Source organism: Chelonoidis abingdonii, chromosome 2, assembly GCF_003597395.2.
Source record: "Chelonoidis abingdonii isolate Lonesome George chromosome 2, CheloAbing_2.0, whole genome shotgun sequence".
NCBI classification, from domain to species: Eukaryota; Metazoa; Chordata; order Testudines; family Testudinidae; genus Chelonoidis; species Chelonoidis abingdonii.
In genome coordinates, this window is record NC_133770.1 from 27,889,215 (window position 1) to 27,905,973 (window position 16,759).

Here is a 16,759-nt window from a genome sequence, read left to right on the forward strand (position 1 = left end):
TGGTGTAAATAGCAAGTGACTTTAATGGAGTTATGCCAGTTTATACCATTTCAAGATCTGGCCCAAGGATTGTAAGTCATGCAGACTTATGAGATGAAGTCAAAACTTGGGGTTCATATCCAGCCTTAACAACATTAAGAATTTCATTTAATTAACATTTAGGTAAACAAGGTTTGACTATATTGACGAAAAAGGGAGAATTGGTCACATGTTGTCATGTGTCCAGTTGTGGACATGTTGACTCTCACTGCCTCTAGGGATATGTTTCCACATTACAGGGATTATTCGATTTACATAAACGGTTTCTAAAACAGATTGTTAATGTCGAGTGCATGCAGCCACACAAAGCACAATAATTGGTGGTGTGCGTCCATGTTACCGAGGCTAGTGTCGATTTCTGGAGCAATTGCACCTCCTGGCTACTGTTGCAGGGTCCCCCTATCCGTAGCTATCATAGTTCCGCATCTCCCTACCATTGGATTCTGGGTTGAGTCACCAATGAATGATGGGTGCAAAACCGTGTCGGGGGTGATTCTGGTAAATGTGTATCTCATTCATTCCTCCTTGAAAAGCAACGGCAGACAATCATTTCACGGCCCTTTTCCCTGCATGCCCTGGCAGACGCCATAGCGTGGAACCATGGAGCCTTTTATCCCTTTTCACATGTCACCGTATGTGTACTGGATGCCGCTGACAGAGCGGTACTGCAGCATACACAGCAGCATTCATTTGCTGTTGCAAGGTAGCAGAGATGGTTACCAGTTGTTTTACTGTTCATCTGCTGTGCCATTGTAATTGGCGATAGAGATGGATGGTTATCAGTCATTCTGTACCATCTGTGCTGTCTGATAGGGTGCTCCTGGCTGGCCTTAGCTGAGGTCGGCCGGGGCGCAAGACAAAAATGGCGATGACCTCTTTATGTATCTATAAAAAATAGATCAGTCCTGCCTAGATATGGACAGTGTACTAGAGAACCGTGTACGAGGCACAGCTGCTCCATGTCAGATCCGCAGAAGATATGAGCTGCATGCATTCTAAGGGTGCCCCTGACAACCCACCCATTGCTTTGCTCCTCCCACCCTCCTGGGGCTACCTTGCAGGTCCCATTGTGTGATGAATATAAAGAATGCAGGAATAAGAACATGACTTTTTTAGTGAGTAAAATGAGGGGTAGGCAGCTCAGCTGCTATGATGTCACGCAGAGGATTTAAAGTGGGGAGGGGGAGAGGAGCCCGCATTCGCTGCTATCGTAGTCACAGGCAGTATATAGAATCTTTCTTTAGACATGAAAGGGGGGGGGATGTGGAGTCAGCCCCAGTTTGCTGTGATTGAGGACGGTTACCAGCGTTCTGTACCATTGCCAGGAATAACGGGAGTCCATTCATTTTTTACCCAGGTCCCCCAACGACCTCACCTGAGGCCAGCCAGGATACTCACAGATGATGACAAGGGTACCTGTCCTTCTGCGCTGTACATCTGCACGGGAGGGGGAGAAGATTGCAGCTGTTAGTGCGCGGAACCGCGGGTCTACCAGGCTAGTCAGAGTAAGTGACATTGAAAGTCAAGAACACGATTTTTTCCCCTTTTCTTTCATGGGGGGGGGGGGGAGGTAAATTGTGAGTATACCTGAACACCCTGGACAATGTGTTTGACCCTACAGGCATTGGGAGCTCAGCCAAGATCAAATACTTTTTCGGAGCTGCAGGGATGGTGGGATAGCTGGAGTCTTCAGTCCCCTCTCCCTTCCTCCGTGGCATCCATTTCATTCTTTGGGTTTCGTTATGCTCGTCACAGCACTGGTCGTGATACTCGTTCTAGCTGGGATTTTTTTCAATGCTTTGTCATTTTTTTTGTAACGAGCTTCTGATTTATAACGTTTGTCTCCCATACAGTGATCGATCCAGTATCTCATACAGTCCATGCTGGAGCTCTTTTTGGATTTGTAACTGCATTCGCCACCCATGTGGATCAGAGCTCCAGTGGGCAAACAGAAATGCAATTCAAAGTTTGCGGGGCTTTTCCTGTTACGGGCCAGTGATCCAGTCAGATGCTTTCCAGGTGGACGTGGTTGCACTTGTAGGGATTCCGCGGGGGCATCCGTCGATTTGCTCGGGGCCACATAACCAGTTCGATATGGTCAATATGGTATTTCATGGCGCTATCCTTTGTCGGGGAGGATACGACTGGTTTTAAGAGCCCTTTATATTGATATAAAAGGCCTTGTTGTGTGGACAGGTGCAGGGTTAAATCGGTTTAACACTACTAAAATCGGTTTAAACGCGTAGTGTAGACCAGGCCTAGGACACTCTTCCACATCTAGTCCTGCACTATTGAAGATGCTGGAAGTTTTGCATCTGTCTTTGGTGGATGCAGGATTGGACTCTAGTGATTGAATGTTACTGCCTGATGGCCTGTGTGAAATGAGTTGGTGATCATAGTCCCATTCTTGTGGACAATTAGAACTAGTTGGCATACTGCTTCTTGCTGGCAGTCACAGCAAAGAGGCCAAGGATTGAATGAGCTTGGACACTGAACTCTCCTCTCCTCCTACCCACCAGATCAGGGTTGAGGCAAATATCAGATCAGCATGGAGAAGATTGCATTGCCATGCTGTAGTCTTTATGAATAATTCTCCAGAATGGCTAAATTTAACAAGCCCCTTTCACTAAAAGTTCATACATCTACATAGCTCTCTCTGCAGATGTATATGATGTGTGCATAGGTCATGTTTAAAGTGAAGGGCATTTTTAAAGTTTGCGCAATGTTCCCTTGAGAAGTAACAATTCAATGGGCTTATTTGTGTTATTTTATCATCCAAAGTGCTGCTCAAAGGAAGATAAAATATGGCAAGCAGCTTGTTAAGACAGGATCTGTGTTAATATGCAAATGCTAGTCCCTTAGGACCTTGCTCATACACCAATCAATCAATTAACTTGTCTGTCTCGGTATTGTTCATTATTTAAAAATGATTTTAATCACTTTGCAGTGTATTAATTAATATCATGATAGCTAAGGGAAAAAAAAAGAAATGTAGCATTCCTTAGAGCTTTCATGTACAAATATTAATTATCATGTATGATTCCATTATTAAGATATATCATATACCCAAAGATATCAATGAGATTTTATAGGAGCTGAGATACAATACAACTTTATTTTGTGTAAAATCTTTCATATGAACTCTGCTCTAAAACACTTTAGAGATTTAAATAGGTAGAGTTATAAAGTTTTAACAAATACAAAAATTGCAGAGAGAGATTGAGAGAGAGAGAAATAGGCCAGGGAGAAAATGTATGTCTTCATATGGGATTTGAGGAAGATTTAAATCTGGTCTAAACATGCACAGCTCCATGATGTCGCTGCAGCAGATCTGAGAGTTTGGCTCAGACTGCCAGTGTGGTGGCAGTGCACCAAAAGGCTATTCAGATGGTAGGTGTGATAGGTTCCCCCTGGGGTGCCACCTGGAACTGGGATACCACCGAGTGCTCCCAACCCATCAGTGCTGTGAGAAGTTTCCAAGCCCTATCCAGCTTGTACTTTCACCAGCATACATACAGCTCACACACTCAGCTGCAGTTACATGCAGGCTCTTCAACCAGCCCCTGCATGAGAAGGCTTCAACTAGGGTACATCTCAGTTCCTAAGGTACACCTTGCCTCTGGAGTATAAACCCAAAATTATACCGCCTTGTGCTGCACAGGGAACTATACAGAGTAAGCTCATAAAATTCTCCCCCCCCTCACTCTGGAGAGGAATATGCAACAGCTTACTTCCCCTGAGTTATGATTGCCACACACTGGTTTTAGAGAAGAAAAAACAAGTTTATTAACTACAAAAGATAGATTTTAAGTGATTATAAGGGATAGCAAACAGATCAAAGCAGATTACCTAGCAAATAAACAAAAAATGCAAACTAAGCTTAATATACTAAATAGATTGGATATAAATAGCAGATTCTCACCCTAAGTGATGATACAAGGAGGCCGCAGATTTTAAAGGTGCAAGCTGCACTTGCTTTACAGCTTGGAATCCTTAGGTGTTCCATTCACAGGCTAAAAATCCCTTTAGCCTGGATCCAGCATTTCCCCCAGTTCAATCTTTGTTCCTTGAGTGTTTCCAGGAGTCTTCTTGGGTGCAGAGTCAGTGAAAAACCATGATGATGTCACTATCCTGCCTTATATAGCTTTTGTGTATGACGGGATGCCCTTGTTTCAAAGATTGGTTCTCATGTCAGTCAGTGGACAAATACAGACTTCCAAGATGGAGTCCAGCACCAGATGATCTGGTCACATGGCTCTGTAAAGTCACAGCAGCCATCCCCCACTTGCTGTTTGGCATGTTCACAGGAAGGCTAACCAGGTGGGACATAAGCTTCTCCTAAGGTCTATTGTTTCTTCCTAATTGCTCATTAGCATGAATGGGCCGTTCCCAGCCAGCCATCTTGACTGAGAATATTTTGCCTAATGAGTATTGCCCAGGAATAGCTCTTTGTGAAATAAATACATAGTCAATATTCATAACTTTGGGTACAAAAATGATACATGCATACAAATAGCGTAATCATATTCAGCAAATCATAACCTTTCCAATGACACCTCACATGCCTTACCATGCATAAAAGATATCATAAATATATCATCATATCATAATAATATCATGGTGAAGAATATGGGATGCAGTTTCACAGTAGAATATGCAGAAAAGAATTTTCTATAATAATATTAGCCTGTAAAAGGAGAGGCATGTGTTAGATGACTGGAGTCCGAGACAAGATGTGAAGAGATGTGACATCTATGAACCAGATCACTGAGTTTATAAAAAGAAAGACAATTTTTCATTGGATATTAAAGTAGAATTGTCTGGTGACTGGAGGATGTGAGCATAGCTTTTTGACTATATGACCAGGCAGGCAGCCATATCGTATAGGCTGGGGAGATGGGACTTGAGGACATCATGGGAAAAGACAGTTTGGATGAGAGGAGAGTAACGTGGATAAGAATTTCAATAGATACAAAGCAGTGAGGAAGAGAAGTGAGAGGCAGATTAGAAGACAAGGGAAATATAGGAGTTGCAGGACAGCCCAAGGTTACAGAGCAGAGAGACAAAGGGTAAGTCAGATTTTCGGAGGCAGTCAGGTTGTTGTGTATGAGGATGTTTCCCTTGCCCAAGAGAAAAAAAAAACCCTCTCTACTTCTATCCTCCCCCATACGTATAAGTAGTCTTTGCTCATTCAAGTAGTCCCATGAACATCCCCTTCTCTCACACTGACTATTGGCTTCACTGGGACTATTCACCGGAATATGGACTACTTGAGTTGCAATTTGAAGGATCAGGCCCCCATTCCTAAAATGCCCTGGACTTGCTCCTCCTCTCACTCATACCAGTTTTACAATGAGTTCAATGTAATTACTGCTGATTTACCCCATTATAAGTTAGAGGAGAATCAGGCCTACACTTTTCATTACAAGCTACCTAGGGTAACCATATAAGGTCTTTTGATCCTTAGCATTGTCTGCAAAATTCTTCATTAATGATTCAATCCAGTGAGACAGAGAAAACCTAGACGTTATAGTCTGTTAATATCCCACACATACCTGCCCTGTTAAGAGTGTGACTCACCAAGCTGAAGTCATGGTGCCTTTGCTTTGTTAATGTCTGCAGGAACCCTGAAGCTTTTACTGTAACTCAAGGAAGAAACCGACACACTCACTTAAAGGGTTGTTTCCCAAAAGCGTCACTATGCTGAGTATTTTTGTACGTGCATCACAATTGCCATAGATACAAGCCTCAAGATGTACTTTATTCGTTGTTTTGCCCAGGGACAGCTTTCAGCAATGTGAATACCTGGGTTGAGATACTATCACTCTGTAGTCTGAAAGAAGCATATATATGAAAAGCATACTGTAAAATAATATATTTATATTTGCTTCCTCAATAGCTGTGTCTGTTCTGATCTGACACTTTTTGGGATGATACTTAAGAAAATAGCTCAAAGGCAGTATGACTTAGTGGAATAAACATGAAACTGGACGACAAGACTTCCTGGTTTGTAATCTCGCCTGCTGATTTACTATTTATTAATAATTATTTTTATTACTATTTTTATTTGCATTTCAATACCACCTAGAGGCCCTGGTGCTATTTTGGCTCATAGTAAGAGACTTGTTTCTTTCCAGAACAGTCTTTGAAAAACTTACAGTCTAAATAGACAAGACAGACGGTGGAGCAGAGGTACAGAGGAATCAAGTGACTTGCCCAATATCAGCCAGCAAGTGAGCTGTTGTAGAGCTGGGAACAGATTTGTTAAGTACTTTGAGATAGTTGGATGGTGAACACTATGACACTGCAAAGGATTAAAGCCTATGTATTATTTTGGGAACTGTTAAATTATTTCATTTGTAAAACTGTCCAGGTTGAGCCATTAAGGGCCACAATGTAATAATTTATGCACTGCAGTGCTCCACAGTTTACCAGCATGTGGGGGATATGGTGATCATTATCTGGCTGCTGTTGAAGAAATGTAGACTTTAGGGTGACTCCTGCACAGGGATGCTGATTGGAATTACAGCTGCTAGAGAAAAGATAATGACCCACATTAAGCTTTCCATATTTGATAAGTGTAGAAAAATGAAAAATATTTTCTGGGAAATTTTTCAATTTTTGTCTCTATGTTTTTAATTAATTTTTTGGGTGGATTTTTTTCTGGGTTTTCAACAAAAAAATAAAATTGCATTTTTTTCAGATTTTGCATTGAAAAACTGAAAATGAACACTTTGCACAAAAATATTTTGGCAATACTTTTTGAACAGTTCTAATATTTTATACTAGGTAAATATAGGTTATTTTTTGGTGGGTTAAAGCTGAGTATTTCAGGGATGACATACATATATAAATGTTACATAGCACCTCACACAAACTATGGCTGGAATCTGATGGGGAAAGGCATTAGGATTCCAGAATAATTTGATTTGTTAAAACCATCACTCACCCAGTGATATAGTCCAGTGGGTCAGGTGCCAGCCTTGGACTACAGAGACCTGAGCAGAATGCCCTGCTCCACCACAGACTTCCTATGTGAGTGTGGACAAGTCACGTAGAGCTTGTCTATACAGTGCAACAGTGTGGGCTATAAGAATATGAATTCTGTTGTTTGCTAACTGGCCCATGTAGACCCAGTTGGTGTGCACTAGGGGCATTTTGATTAGTTGCTGGGCATTAGAATTCACAACCCCACAGTGTACAATGCTGCACAAAGCCCGTAGTCTCTCAGTACTTCAGATAACCATCTGTAGAATGGGAATAATGTCACTTTGCTACCTCAGAGGGGTCTTGTGAGGGTAAATACATTATAGATTGTGAGGTACTTTGTTAACAAGGACTATACAAGTACCTAAGAGAGATTCTGTTGCTAAGAAATATTAATAATGTGATTTTTGTGATGCCCCTAGAAACAGGCTAGTGTTTCCTGTGTGACAGCAGCAGAGCCTGTGTCAAGCACCATTTGCAGAAATCTGCTGATATCAGCAATTCTGGTGCACATGCAAGGAAATAAACATAGCAGAACCACATTCATCTTAGCTCCACTTAAAACACTGGGGCAGAGATTACCCACTGGGAAAGGACATCAGCAGTGGAAGCATTCCTCACTCCCCTCTCTCCCCCTCCTGCCCAGCTTTAAAACAAGAAATTCCAGACAATGGAAAGTTAAGAAAATTAAAACACTATGTCCAGGAGTGTGTTTCCTTTAATACACGTTTAGATATTTAAGCATTGATTATATTGCTTTTCGTTCATTGGGATTGTTGATTTTTGCGTGTCTAAGCATCTGGTTATTGGATATGTTTATATGAAGTTAAGGCCAGATTGCCTACATATACTACACACACTTCTGTGGGGAAGTACAGAAATCTTATGTAGATCTAAGTCTGTCTCTCATGCATACTTAGGCTGAGAGAACTGCAAAACTAAGCATTTCTGATGCTCAAAGAATGCACATGGAGACAAATCTAACCTTATGATTACTCCTATCTCTCCTATAAACATATTGTAAATCATTATTGTATGGAAAGCTGTCTCATTACATTGATTGCAGATAACTGATGATATTTTAAACAAGAGAAAAATGAAGTCCTTCTACGCCTGACATTTTCATCCCCCTTAGCTAATTTTCAGTGTCAGAGACAGTTTATGCGAAAGTGCTGAAGTGTTACTTCCCTGGATTTGCAAAATGAATTAAGCTATCTATCCATCTCCAAATATTGATGTGGTCTTTATTCTGTGTGCTAGTGGGGAGAGAAATTGTTTTCTAGGGGAAAGATATTGGCTATTATATTTAATTATTAATAGTTATGCTCATGTTTTAAAGGCATATCTGACCTAGACCGTATTTTAAGGTTCTGTATTACACAGAGCTGTAACTCTCTATTCAAAATGGAGACACACTCTGGTCAGTCCATTGCCTTCAGCTAATGTTACCTCTCAGTTTTCAGCCAGGGCCATACAGTAGGATTGTTAGTGCAGATGCAAGTTAGGTAGACAAATCTAGAAGCATATTAATGAAAGGCCTGATAGAGAATCTCCCAGTCGCTCTAAAGATGTTGTGCCCAGGAAATTAAATGGATTATGCGGTGAACACAGCACATTCCTTCTTGCTGTCCCCATGATACTGCATGAGTCACTCATAGAAATATGAGATCCAATAAATAGGAAAAGCTATACTCTGGGCCTGCGGTGTTGGCAACCCTAAATGTTCAGAAATCATGAGTCAGGCCCCATAAATCATGAGATGGATTAAAAAAATTATGAGATTAAATAAAAAGTACGTATGGACTTCTTTTTATTGGCCTTCTGATTTTTTGAGCCCTTAGAGTTCACATTTGCCAGTTTTATTCCATGACCATAAGAGTTAGAAACTTATTCATAAAAAATGAAAACTGAGATTCTCACATTTTCACATGATTCCACTAGTGCAGGCATTAAGGAAAAAAACCCAAATATTGCAAGACTTACGGTAAAATCAAGAAATGGTAATACCGAGCCTAATTCTACACTCAGTGACAACTGCGTAAATCCAGAGAAATGCTGCTGACTTGAATATGTTACCGTACAATTATACCCAGGCCACTGAGATGACGATCTTGCCCTCTGAGAGGTTTTGCACATGTAAGTGTTTTAAAATCAGCATTGCTACTTTTGCATTAGATAAAAACACATAGTATCATGAGCAGATTTTTGTGGGGTAGGGGAGCGGAAAAAAAACTATCTGCATAGTCAGACGACTCATCCCTGGTTTCCACTGGCTTGTGATTGCAGTTCCCTGGCAGTGGTATGGTTGCTTGAGCAAGCTTTGTGTAACACCTGTTCCAACAGGGGGCCCAGAGTTGGCAAATACAGTCACAAAAGTGGGTGGGGCTAGCCCAGAAGTTTAGTGGACAGAGCACTGGAGTAGGACTCAGTAGATGTAAGTTGTACTCCCAGTGGATGAGTGAATCCACTCATAAGTAGGGCTGCCTCTGGGCAAAAAGTGCCAATTGCAGCTCCCTTGGGAGTAAATTTGAATCTGTCTGTGTCTGAAGCGCTGCTGGGTTTTGCTTTATTTGCATAGCTCCTGATCCAGCAGGCGATTTTCATTCAGCAAAGCACTTAAATACATGCTGTAATGCTTTGGTGAACTGGAGCCTTAATGATTATTTGCTACGAATTATTGCTGAGCACTTCCTTCCGCCCCTCTGAATCCAGATCTGGGTCTGAATTTTACAGCTGCCACCACATCTCTACAGTTGGCAGAACTGTCCGCCCCCCCCGATTCTTATGGGAGTGGTTTAAGACTTCAGATCTGAATCTCACTGCTGAGACTCACTACCAACAATTGGCAGTGTCACCTTATTTAGGCTACTCGGTTAGCTTGATTTCCTCTTTTAGAGAGAAAATCACCCAGGTGCAAAGAGTGAGCACAAATTTATACACCGCCCTGTGGGGCTTAAATGGTAAATAAGTGTTGTGCTGGCCCTCTGGACAAAACTGAATTTTACCTTTAGGCTTCAATTCTTCTCCCCTTGATGTCAGTAGGAGTTTTGCCATTGACTTCAATGGAAGCAAAATCATGCCTTTAGTAAACTAAATATACCGGTGCTTTGAAACCTTCCAGAGAAAACAAACACACACACACACACACACACACACACACACACACACATACATATCAATGGCAACAGAAATTCTTTGTTAATGACTCTTTTGTTAATACAATCTTGAAGGAAACGCAGTCACGTAAATTAAAACACTGCAAAGTAACAGTGCCCCATTACAATGAATCAGTCACCAATCCAAGTTTTCTGTTAGCAAATTGTAGCCCTTAGCAACAGCAGACTGATTAATATTGAAACTGCCTTCAGTACAGGGATTCTGTGTCAAGAGACAGGACCTATGTATTACTCACAAAGGCCTTCTGTAAATGCTGATCTCACTTTTGGTAATGCAGTTTCATTCTGACAATGTATCAAAATGTACCAGCTTAAAGATTATCAGGAGAGAGTTTAAATTGTTTGTGAAAATTTAGATACGAGTGCACATAAGGCTTGGTTCCCATTGTTCTCACATGCTTAGGGTGACCAGATAGCAATTGTGAAAAAATGGGACAGGGGGTGGAGGATAATAGGCATCTAGATAAGAAAAAGTCCCAAAAAATGGAGACATCTTTAAAAAGGGGACATCTGGCTATATGACTGGATCTAAACACTATATGTAGCATTGGGAAAATATTTTTGCAGGCTTTTCTGCCTACTGCCTCACTTCTCTTTCTGTCTCAAGTAAATCTTTCACATTTCTTTCACAATCAAAATATTTTTCTCATTGTGATTTCAGAAAGCCTGACATTAAAACATATTTTGAAATCCATAACACGGTATTCAGAGTTAAACTTTGCTCAGCGACAGATCATTAGTTTACTTGCTGCATGCCTCTGAATACTTTGTACCAGTAAATATAACAAACTCATGATAATTACCATGTGCAACATGTTTGTGTTCAAATACGACCTTGAACTTACTTCTCAAACATTTCAGAAATTCCAGCAATTTGATGTTCTTTGCAAGCTACTAAAATAATCTCAATTTGAACTGTGTAACTCAGATACCGATATTTCAAAATGACCTAGTGTAGCTGTTTTGATTCTTTTAACTTTGTGTTTAGCTAGTTTTCTGTAGCCCAGTGAGTCATGCAATCCTATGACTGTCTAGGCATTTTTCCAATCCAAAGGGCTATTAAAAGCTTTGACAAAGAACCTGGAGCTGCTTTGGAATGCAGTAAAAAGGACAGCCTGTATGTTTGTTAACACACTGACATAGACCAAACAATCAGATAATAAGCTCATTTTGCTAAGTTGTAAATATTTTTATACTATTGAAAATACTAGAGTATTTTAGAAATAAATGGGCCCAGATCCTCAGCTATAAACAGAGAAACACACTGGGCAAGTCAAAGACTACAATAGAGGCACAGAGCTTACCTGTTTGTGCCTCTGACTCTGGTGCTGCTGTAAGTGAGGCTGGTCCCTCAGCACAAGTTAGAGCAGCTTCAGAGCTGCTCCAATTTACATCGGATGCTGGTGGTAAATGGCAGTTGGGGATCATTGCTACATCGGAATATCATGGGCATGGTCTCTGAATTTGTCCCCGAAATGATAGGAAGATGGTGGGGTCATGTCAGAATCTCAAAACTGGTGTTGTGCCACCATACTGGGATAATCCTCCCATGGTTGTTTTTTGCTGGGTCTATAGCCAGAAACTGCTGGGGTTGCAGCAGTGGACTGAATGGCTCAGGGAATAGGCCGTGGGATGTGAAGGCTTTCACAGTTAGATGCTACAATAATTAACAGCCAGCCATCAAAAGGCATCACCATCCACTGGATGGAGGTGGCCTCTATGAAACAAGTTGGGAGCCTCAGTTCAGTTCCTAGTGGACAGGTGCCCCATCACAAAACCATTACTACAGTCAACTGGTAGCTTTGTTGGCAGCCTCGGCATTCAAGTCTAGGACTGAATGGGCATAGAAAATGAATTGTCCCATCATCTGTAAAGACCATGGTGTGGAACCTAAGTGAGTAACTCCAGGAAGGGCTGTGGACCGGGGAGGGGGGTCAGGGATCAAGGAGGGGCATGTCCTCCCAATCAGTGGGGGCACAGAACTCAGATGGGGTGGGGAGAGCAAGCTCCTCCAGGCCAGCTAGGACAGGAGATGACAGCTCCTCCGGCCTTGGGGCTGTGGCAGAGGGAGGAGATACAGTTCCTCTGGCTGCCAGAGGAAAGCAAGCTCCACATGCCCTGGGGCCATGGCAGCGAGAGCCAGCTCCTCTGGCAACAGAGTGGGGGAACGAGGGGGGAAGGGAGAGGCAGAGAGCCAGCTCGTCCAGCCACAGGAGAGACAGAAAGTGCCCCTCCAAAACTGGCCACATTTTTATTCCTGTCCATTAGCAAAACAGCATGTGGAAGGTCACACTGTCAGAACTTATGCTGCCCCTAGTCAGTGGATAACTAAATTCCATTCTCCTTTGCCCTCAGCACTACATTCATAAACAGTTAAAATTAGAGAAACACTGTGCCTGAGCTAAAAGCAGCAGCCAGTTACACTTCTCCAGTGTCTGTATTCTTCCAGAGCACCGATGTTGCTTTTAATAACAAAGTGAAAGTGACACTGGTACCAGTCATTAATATCCCTGTACACACATTTGCATTCAGTTTCTCTTGCCTCTTTCCTAATTTAGCTCCTGTCCACACTAGAATTCAAAACATGTTAGCCACAGCTATGTATAAATGTGGTTGTAGTCAAGATTCCAGCATACTTTCCTGACCAGTATTGACAAGGGAGTTTTTATTGTTGTTATTGTTTTGGGGGTTTTATTCTGAAAACAGTGAAAACCACACTATGCTGTAGACTACAGGCCAGATCTACTGGTGGTGTAAATCAACTGATGTCAATGGAGCTACACCAATTTATACTAGCTGAGGCACTACTTTTCTAGATAGTCTACAGCATAGTTTCACAGCCCAGTTATAACAGTAGGCAGAAACATGTGACATATTTTAAGTACATTGCTTTATTAATTGTTGGAAGGTGCTCAGAGGCTATGGTGATGGGTGCATTATATGAACCTGAATAGAACAGAAACAAATTCTCCAACTATCAAGGAAACTGGATGAGAATCCTTCTAGATAGGCAGAATGGTTTCAATCCCAGTGAAAAGAGTTCCTTGGAGCCCTGAGTTCATGTTCCCCATAGCATCTAGACATCATGCTTATTTCTTGTTTTTGAGAAATCAAAAGTTGAAAAGCTAGCTGAAAAAAGTAGTAAGAAGCACTAAACAAGACTATACACAATGATTTGTGCTTCAATAATCTACAATAAAGGGAGAGAGGTTTGAGTTAACATTCTGATTTGATTTGTCAGATATATGGCCTAATTCTCCACTGATACTCCAGATTTACACCTGTGTAACTCCACTGAAAAACTGAAGAAACCAGGTCAAACTTCAGTACATCAGTTCTCTATTTTGAGGGATCATGAAAATCAAGACTGGACATTACGGGGGGCAAGTGTCTGTACCATAGTTAAGGTTGAAGCACTGTCACTGTCTGAAGCTGAATTTTCTAACCTCTCTGAAATTCACACACATAGGTCAGAGTGGCCTGGAAATTGGTAAGCTAGTTTGTGGCCTGGGGTAGAAAGTGTGATGCAAATTGGAGGTCGTTGGCTTAATGAATTCCTGAGATATAAATCACCACCTCCCATGAGCTGTTTTAAAATGCCAACTTTCTCATAATGCTTTTTTGCACAGAGACAGGGGAAAATACCAGACCACACTTCCCTTGCAGAACCAGAAAGAGAATCCAAGAATCCTGCTTGCAATATGTGTTAGCTGAAGTGGTAGAGGGCTGTGGTGTGGATGTGAAGGTCCAATGTGCAAATTCTGTTGCTGACCTACACTGGGGACATTATGGTTCCAGAGGATGGTATTTACCATGTGCCATTTTAGTTTAGATATGAGAGGTTTAAAACTGCATTGTGAATCCTCTCTAAAAATCTACCCTCAAAATCAGATCAGTCTCAGAACAGATAGGTCAGGAGCCTGACACAAAAGAACGGTTGGCAAGGTTGCAACAGACAAACAAGCTTGAGAGAGAAGATGCTGTGATCATCCTGAGAGACTCCTTACTGTGGAGGGAAAGCGGGAGTCAGGTTAAGATTGTGTTCTGCTGGGTAAGAAATGTCAGCTCAACTCTTAATGTCAAAAATCAGATATTCTTGTCATATCTGATCTTTGGTGTGGGCACTCGTATATTGGAGAAATATTCTGGGCCAGGTAATCAGTTTGAGTAAACTGGTATAACTCAGTTGACTTGGGTGGAGCTACACCAATTTAGGCCAACTGAGGATATGACCCTCTATCTCTAGATGAAAAAAATTTCAATCATCATTGAAGTTGTGGTTCTTTATGATGTGTTCCATTTTAATTTTGGCCTTCAACAGATTTTGAATGGTAACAGTGCTGTGCTCTAGGCCTCTCTGTTTAATGCAATGGAACAGTTGTGCAACTGAAGAGTGCATGTTGGATGGAGTTCAAACTCCTTCAGATAATGAGTTTGGGGTTTTTTCAGTCTCCAAACTATTTTTGCAGCCCTACTATCAATTAAAGGAATATTTTCACCTTCTAAGAAACTCTTATCTTTAATACAGTATTTCTTGCACCACATCTTACCACAAATTTGCCACAAGAGCCATGATTCATAACCATGTCATGCATTTTGGCTTGCTTGAAACGATGATACCATGTTAAGGAAGGCAACATGCTTTAAAAGTGGTTAACACATTTTGCATCTAAATTACAACTTCCTTAACACTTTTACACAGGGCTTTTTACAGGGTTAGCTACAGAACCATGTCCCACACTGATCTCCAGTGATCCCTTAATACAGTGATTCCCCAACTCCAAATTTGCCTCAGTGCTTCCCCTCAGTTTTCCCGAGTTCTCCTTCTCAGCCACCAAGTTTACCCCCTCTGAGCCTTACATTGTCCCACTGCCTGCATAGATTTCCCCCACTGTTTCTCTAGTTTGTTCCAATGCTCTGTCTTAACCCCAATTTTCCCCAACACTTCCTCTCACCCCATGTTTACCCCAGTGGGTCCCTTCACACATGGCCAGTTTGCCCCCGAACACCATCTCTGGAACCCATCTGAAGGTAAGCAATATCCAGCGGAGTCAGGCTCATGACTTGCTCTATTATCAGCCCAACCAGAACACTGCATCCAGCAACCCTCTACTGCTTATGAAAGATTAGGATTCAGGTGTGGCTCTGGATTCAAGCTTTCTAAATCCAAGCCCATCTCTAGTGAGAACTAATGCAAATTGCACTAGGGCTTCGCAGTGGGTGCTTCAGATTGTCACTCTGGGGTCCATGGCTTACAATAAATAAAATCTGGAATGACTGTGTTGACTGATTTGTGGGATAAGCCTTTTATGCTGAGGATTTTGTCTGGGCACAAGGAACAGGGCTGGAGGACTAAATTTGCAGATGAACCACTCACCATACCTCTTGCATCATACACACATAACTAGTAAGTTAATCATCAGTTTTCATACACAGCTACGAGATGGTATGCCAAAAATAACTTACTTCTCAGTTATATTTGTTGACCTGACATATTCCCTAGCTTTGATCCCATGTTTTTAACTCTCATTCACTTTTGTTTTTGAAATCATTGGACATAAACAGTTTCTGTAAAACCCTCTTCCTCCATCTCCTGCAATAAATATTCATGCGATATGCCAAGAATTGCTGTTGACACTAAGCTTTCATTTAACAGAATATGAATTAATTTATTACGCTGACATGGGCAGTTTGAGGCACAGCGTGAGTCACAACTCATGTTGTATTTTTGCCCAATTACATCTCAGTCATTTGAGCTAATTGAGTCAAATGATGCAGTGTCACAGGAGTTACTGTAAGTCCAGAGGATTTCTCCTTCAGCCTAAGCTGCTCATCTTCAGCTGTCAACAGCGCACAGCATTGGGTGTATTCACAACAAGCTGCAGCAGCCGTTGTTCTTTATGTATATCAATAGCTGTTTCAGTCTCAGTTACTTTGGCCTTTGTTCCATTGTCGCTGTTTGCATGAATTTAATATTCTTTAAGATAGTTCCTTCTCCTACCCCCCCCCCCCCACAAGTTACTGGAAGCCATTATCTCTTGCTGAATGTGTGACCAGCCTTGCTATGTCCAGTTTCTAGCAGGGAGGCTACAGGATCCCTGAATGATGAGTCAGCACTCTTGGCAGTTGTCAAGAATTTCAATGAGCACTAGCAGCAAACGGCAGCAAAATTGCACACATGGCTCCTTTGAGCCCCAGAGCTGCTGTCTGCTGGAGTGACAGTTTACAGCCCATTGGAGTTTTACACTGTGATGGCAAGCCATATCATAATAATCTATTGGCAATGCCTTTGCTGGGCTTTTTGTTTACTATTTCAGGATTCAAAGAGCCGGATTCTGCCTTTACACCACTTTTACACAGTGTAACTCTTTTGGTTTCAGGGGCTTTGCTCCCAATTTATGTCTCTAGTCTCCTCTATGAAGTGGGTTCGTCAGCTGGACTGCATCATCCAGGATGCACCGTAGTGGCTCATGGAAGGTGTAGTTTGGTCAGGGAATGTGGCCCTCAGAGGAGAGATGGATGGTTTGGAGCTGTATGACTCAGGAGAGTGGGAGAGC

General features: G+C 41.8%; 1 long non-coding RNA gene across 9 annotated transcripts in view; it reads left to right on the top strand.

Annotated features, from left to right (window-relative positions):
* Positions 1–16,759, top strand: part of LOC116816205 (uncharacterized) — a 201,295-nt gene that overhangs the window by 36,983 nt on the left and 147,553 nt on the right. For all 9 annotated transcript variants that reach the window (XR_012655183.1, XR_004371662.2, XR_012655187.1 and 6 more), the window contains exon 2: positions 6,177–6,272. This is a non-coding gene — a long non-coding RNA (uncharacterized LOC116816205). The remainder of the gene's footprint in view (positions 1–6,176; positions 6,273–16,759) is intronic.